This window comes from Thamnophis sirtalis, unplaced genomic scaffold, assembly GCF_051295495.1.
Source record: "Thamnophis sirtalis isolate CommonGarterSnake01/CBP01778 unplaced genomic scaffold, rThaSir2_p1.2 scaffold_3, whole genome shotgun sequence".
NCBI lineage: Eukaryota > Metazoa > Chordata > Lepidosauria > Squamata > Natricidae > Thamnophis > Thamnophis sirtalis.
Genome location: NW_028261383.1, coordinates 37,588,257 through 37,594,778, shown reverse-complemented (window position 1 = coordinate 37,594,778; position 6,522 = coordinate 37,588,257).

Below are 6,522 nucleotides of genomic sequence, written 5' to 3'. Positions count from 1 at the left end.
CGGCTCTTATTCGAAGCCGAGCTGAAAAGTGAGAAGGGGGCGTGTCCTTTGCCCTTCCCCTTGCTCCCCTTTTTTCCTTTTGATGCGCCGAAATAAGCTAGGAGCGCTCTGGAGGGGCGACCTTCTCTCGTTCTTTTAAACGTCTGTAGAGATTTTCTGTCCTCTAAGTCATAGTATAGCCTTTATTGTCATTGTACATCATGTACATACCAAGACAACTAGACACAAGAACAGTTTTTTTCCTGAACACCATCACTCTGCTAAACAAATAATTCCTTCACCACTGTCGAAACGTTCACTAAGGCTGCATTAGTATTACTGTTCCTATCACCCATCTCCTCCCACTCATGACTGCAGGACTATAACTTTGTCGCTTGTATCTTTACGATTTATATTGATACTGTTTCCGGATTTCTTATTTGTACCATATGACTATCATTAAGTGCTGTACCTTATGATTCTTGACGAACGTATCTTGTCTTTTTATGTACACTGAGAGCCTAGGCACCAAAGACAAATTCCTTGTGTGTCCACACACTTGGCCAATAAAGAATTCAATTCAATTCAGCGAAACTAGTTTTAGCCTTACTGGTGCAATCCATAACTAAAAAACACAAATAACATAAATAGTATAAAGAATAATCCCTATGCAAGTAATTAGGAAAAAAGGGAGGGGGAGAAAAACTAGTCATTTCCACGTGTGCCTGGAGTGATTGTGATTGTCTCTGGTTGTCCCAAAGGTGTTTTTTTTCAAGAGGCAACTAGACTTTCTGGGTTTTTTTTGAAGACGTTTCACTTCTCATCCAAGAAGCTTCTTCAGCTCTGACTAACTGGATGGTGGGGAATGGAAGGATTTATATTCCTTATAGTTATCTGGTGCTAATGACCAAGATGACTGCAAGGAATATATTGTAAATCCTTCCATTCCCTACCATCCAGTCAGAGCTGAAGAAGCTTCTTGGATGAGAAGTGAAACATCTTCAAAGAAAAACCAGGAAGTCCAGTTGCCTCTTGAAAAAGCAACTATGGGACTCTTGTTCTTTAGTTGAGCTGCAGGGCACCCATCGACCTGACTCGTCCTAAACAAGGGCTTAAAAGTAGAAAAAGTCTCCCGAGAACCAAATGCACGTATCCCACAAGTAGACTAGTTCGTTTTATTTATCCTGTAGCACATTCACTTGCAATAAACAAGAGCAAAATATAAAACATAATCTGAAATCTTGACAGGATGGTTATATCTTAAGTTGCAAATATAATTTTTTACTTCATTTGTGTTATAGGCTGTTTTGAGTCACTATTGTGCTGGAATTTATTTTTCAGCCCCAAAGTCACAATTCGTTGATAGCACTTTGCCCCACAGCGGTGCCAAAGAACCAAGGCTCAGAGGACTTCTGAGGCTTGAGGGGTGCACAGAAATAGTAACGAGGTAATATGCATGAAATTCCCGGTACCTCTTCTCGGCTTTTCCTTAGGGTGACTGTATGTGATTCACGCCTCCACCCTCCATTGATGGTATTGTTTCCAAAACTTTACAGTCCTGTTCAACCGGTGAAATCAACGGCATTTAAGGCTAGTTTACTGTGTAGTTTCTGTCTCTTATTTACAGCCAGAAGGGGGCCTCAGTCAAACCTATTACTAAGGGAGTGTTTTATTATTATAACTTTACTGCAGCACTTTAAAAAGATCATAACCCTGGACTACTTTCAGTTGAAAGGAGAAATCAAGCCACTTCAGCTTTATAGCCAATGATTAAAGTGCTTATCCTTATTAACATTTTGATAAACCGTAGACAGTCTCGATTTCAAAAGCTGCTGCCTAAGCAATTTAATATTTATTTTGGAAATTTTATATTGTTCATGTTTTGCTTTTTAATTCTCCAACCAGTTAGCCCATTGCCAAATGAACATAGGATGTAAAATATTAGGATTGTAGAGTCATCCAGACATCCATAACATTTGCATCTTAAAAACAGCTACATATTTTCCTTGACTTATTGAAATGCAAACAGTACAGCTGCACCTGAATGTGGTCTAAAATTGGATTTGTATTTCATTCCATAAATGGAAAGAAACAAGAATTCTTTAAGGTTTTAAAACAGTGAATGTTAAACTGAAAATGATAGAGCCATACGTAATTGTGTGTTTGTGAGTTAAAGATCCCATTTGGGATGGCTACTGCCAAAACATTTGAGCCAAAGTGTTTTTATGGAGATGACATTCTCTCCTGCAAGTTCCTTGAACTGCAAGGTGATCAAATTGCTCAGTCCTAGAGGAATTCAACCCTGACTGCACTTTAGAAGGCCAGATCCTGAAGATGAAACTCAAACACTTTGGCCACCTAATGAAAGGGAAGAACTCCCTGGAGAAAAGCCTAATGCTGGGAAAGATTGAAGGCAAAAGAAGAAGGGGCAACAGAGAATGATGTGGCTGGATGGAGTCACTGAAGCAGTAGGCATGAGATTAAATGTACTCCAGGGGATGGTAGAGGACAGGAAGGCCTGGAGGAATGTTGTCCATATGGTCACGATGGGTCAGACATGACTTCGCAACTAACAACTACGAATGACATTATTCCACACTAGAAAAAAGAGAAATTGGGTCAAACAGTTTAATAATCATTGTCTTAAAAATAAGGGATACTCTGTGTATGACTCAAAAGTACTTAGATCCCTCATATTTTGTATCTTAAAGAGAACTTAGGCAAGCTTTCATAAATAATTTACAAAAGAACTGGGAGGACATTTTTGAGTAACTGAAAATATTAATCTATTTAAACTTAAAAATACATACATATTCCCAATAAGATGCATGTATGGATATGTGAAAAAGTACACACTTGTTGAAATGTTTTTCAACATAGTTCAACATATAGCTAGCTTGTCTTCATTTCAACACTATTGCTAAAGAGGATAACCATTTACATTTTGTAATCCATTGTGTAATTTAAATATTAGTAGTGCCTGATTATTGACTATTCAAAGTTACAATGGCACTGAAAAAAGTGACTTACAACTGGCCCTCACACAACCACTGCAGTATCCCTATGGTCACATGATTATAATTCATATGTCTGGTAAGTATGGGTAATCCTTGAATTATGACAGTTCACTTAGTGACCGTTTAAAGTCACATGATAATGCCAAGTGTTTACAACAAAGTTCTGAAATTAGGAATGTTGCAGCACAGCAGTCATTCACCCTTACAAATGACCAGAGGCACTGCAATGTTCACCCTATTCCTTTTCCCATTCCCTACAGCTGCTTCTCCCCTCCATTCTGCTGTGGCAGACTCAATTTGCAAAGATCTATTCTTTCTCTGCCACTGTTTCTTTGCCTTTGAGGGAGAATAGAGCAGGGTTACTTTCCTTCTAGCAACCAATCGGCTTGCAAATGCTTTTCCCATAGTGAAATATTCTGGGGGCTGTGATCTTGCGTGACTTCAGGCATCCACTCTCTGCAAAAGCGAATGGGTACGTACCTAAAGTCACATGAGATCACGGCCTCCATAAGAATTCATTCTCGGCCCGGATTTGCAAGCTGACGGGACACTGGAAGGGAAAATTGTCCTGCTCTCCCTCAAAGGTAAAGAAACCGCAGCAGAGAGTTGAGTCCGGCACAGCAGGATGGGAAGGGGGAAGCAAGAGATACCTGTGGGTCAGTGAGGCCTTGGGTGGCCTGTTCCATCATTAGGCAACCTCTCTCCCCCATGGCCTTTCCCATGAGCTACCTCGTACATATAATAGCCCGCATATTCGTTTAGCGAATTCATGGGTGAAAGTAGGGAGTGATCACCTTCAAGTTACATGATTCCCTCCTATGAATCCTCGAGTTAAGAATGTAATTGCCAGGCTCCATTACATTTGTAACTCGAGAATTACCTGTTGTAGTTGTAGCATCCGAGGGTAATGTGATCACCATTTGCAACCTTCCTAGCTTGCTTCCAATAAGCAAAGTCAATGGGGGAAGCTGGGTTCACTTATACCATGTGATTCACTTAACTGTCACAAGCAAGGTTATAAAATCAGGCACAACTCTTTTAGCCTTGCTTAGTAACAAATTCTGGTCCCAATTGCAATCATAAATCAAAAACTACCTGTAAACAAATTAAAATTTCATATACAGAAAAGTAAATGCATACCTACTATCATGATTCAAAGCTTAAGCTAAAGCTAAAATCAGGTGCACTAAATCAGGTGCAAATGATTAGAACATCATTGAGAGACTCTGGTTGGAACCTGTCTTATTGGAGGTATCAAACTACATCTACCTCAGGTATGGTTTGCTGTTTGTTGTTGAAATCCGTACTGCCACCATGCCCAAATTGAAAATGCTCTCTGTGGCCCTCAGAAAGGTGCTTTAGAACATGGGAAGAGATTTTTAAAAATTGCCAATTAGACACCAATCTTGTAAGATAATCTATAATAGAGATTTCAAACTGTTAACCTGCCCAGGCCAGGCTATGCCATTAGGTTCAGTCCAAGAGCAGAATGCAAGTTGTTGAAAAATGTCTCTAGGGACTCCAGAATTTTACATGACCATCAGGTCACTCTTACCACTATTGTTGTTGAAGTCTGTGAGCCTATTGTTACAAAGCAGTTGCACAAATTAGATCTACACAGGTGATGTACCAGGATGAAACTGTTGAACACTTAGGCAAAGTTCAAGACTTCAGGTACAATGTGCTTTGGACAGATGAGGCAATGATAGGATCATTTGGCAACAGGACCAAAAGATATGTTTTATAAAAACCAAAGAACCTGATGCCAACTATAAACCATGTTGGTGGAAATGTTATGGTTTGGGCTGCCTTGAGGCATAACACCCTGCACAGCTTATCATCACAGAAGATACTATGGGTTCTTCATTGTACTAGACCGTGCTTGAGGATAATGCGAGGCCATCTGTCAGAAAACTGAAGCGGAACAGAAAGCGGACCTCACAACATGACGACTCTAAACATTCCAGTAAATTAACCAAGGAATGGCTGAGAAAATAAATTAATGGGAGTGTTCTAAAATGGCCAACTGAAATCTGGGGTCTAAATCCCATCAAGATGCTATCAAGTGATTTTAAAACAGGCTATGTATGCAAGAAACTCCTCAAGCATTACACCTAGGCAAAGTCTGAAAAGCTGGAAAAAATTCTCCATGAAAGAGTGGGAAAAATTACTCTAAAATTACTCTCAGTGGATGTCAGAAACTGGGAAATGGTTATATGAAATGCTTACTTGAGGTTGTTTCTGCCAAAGGAGGCAATACCTGGGATAAGAACCAAGACTGTTGGTTCCCCCCACCCCCCAAGAAAGAAATGGCATGTCTTATTTATTTAAAGAATTGCCAAGTTTTACCATCTTTGTTTTACTGGATTGTTGTACGCTGCCCAGACACTTTCTGTGAGATAGGCTACTATATAAATTTGATTCACAAAAATAAAGTCATTTTTTCATGTTTTTGTTCGGTTACATCACCATTTATCTTTATGTATTGTTTGAATGAAGATAAACACTGGTATGTCCACAAATGTTAAAAAAGAAAAAAAACTTTATATGGGGTGTACTTATTTTTTCACATGATTGTATAATATGTAGGCATATGTCTGTGCATACACACTCATGTAAGGATTTCCCAAGTACCTATTTGGAACACAGTTACAGATAATTATCTGGAGCAGTGTTACGTTTCCTTGCCTGAGGAGGAGCACAACTTTTCCTGCAATTTTGCTCCTTTCTTTCTATGCAGAGCTACTTTTCCTCCTGAATAAGGATGTATACGGATTGTAGCTTAAAAAGCAACCACCAAATAGCACTCATTTCTCATGAAGTTTTCAGGAAAGCAACAGGTAATTTTTCATAGACATCTAAGTTACTTGCTCTCTTCTATAATGTAGCTGTAACAGTAGGCTTAAATGCAGAAAAATGTGTTTTTCAGAAAACCAATCAGAATTACACAGACTTTAATTCCAATCTCAATCAAGCTGCTTTATGAGAAAGGGGAAAACCTGTAAAATTAATGCTGAACTGAACAATCATACCAGTGTTAAGTTCTAACTGGTAAAAATATGGTGGAAAATATGAGGTCGTCATCACAATATATTTAAGTGGACAATGGCCAAAATGTAATAAGTAATGCAGAAAAACAAAATACTGGGTTTGGTCCCAGCAAAACATAGTTCTTATAGTTCAGTTCTTCAATAAAAAAAAAATTGTCAGTTCAAATAAAACAGATGTCAAATGGATGCAAAAATACAACTTAGAAAGTTCTAAGGACTGCATGTTTTTGCTTTTCCTTTCTACAACCAATGTTATACCCAACTGCTGCCAGCTGAGGTAATGATGAGGAAACGTTCTTAAATTCTGATGGATTAAAATCAGTTGTCATAAAGTTATGATTCTATTCTCTCTAAATGCCAGTACTAATAAACATCTGCAGTAAATCTCAGACTTTCAGGTAAGTAGGCTACCTGAAAAAATTAAAAAGAAAAATCCTGGCCTCAAATACCTGCTATCCCAATTCCAGATTCATTTA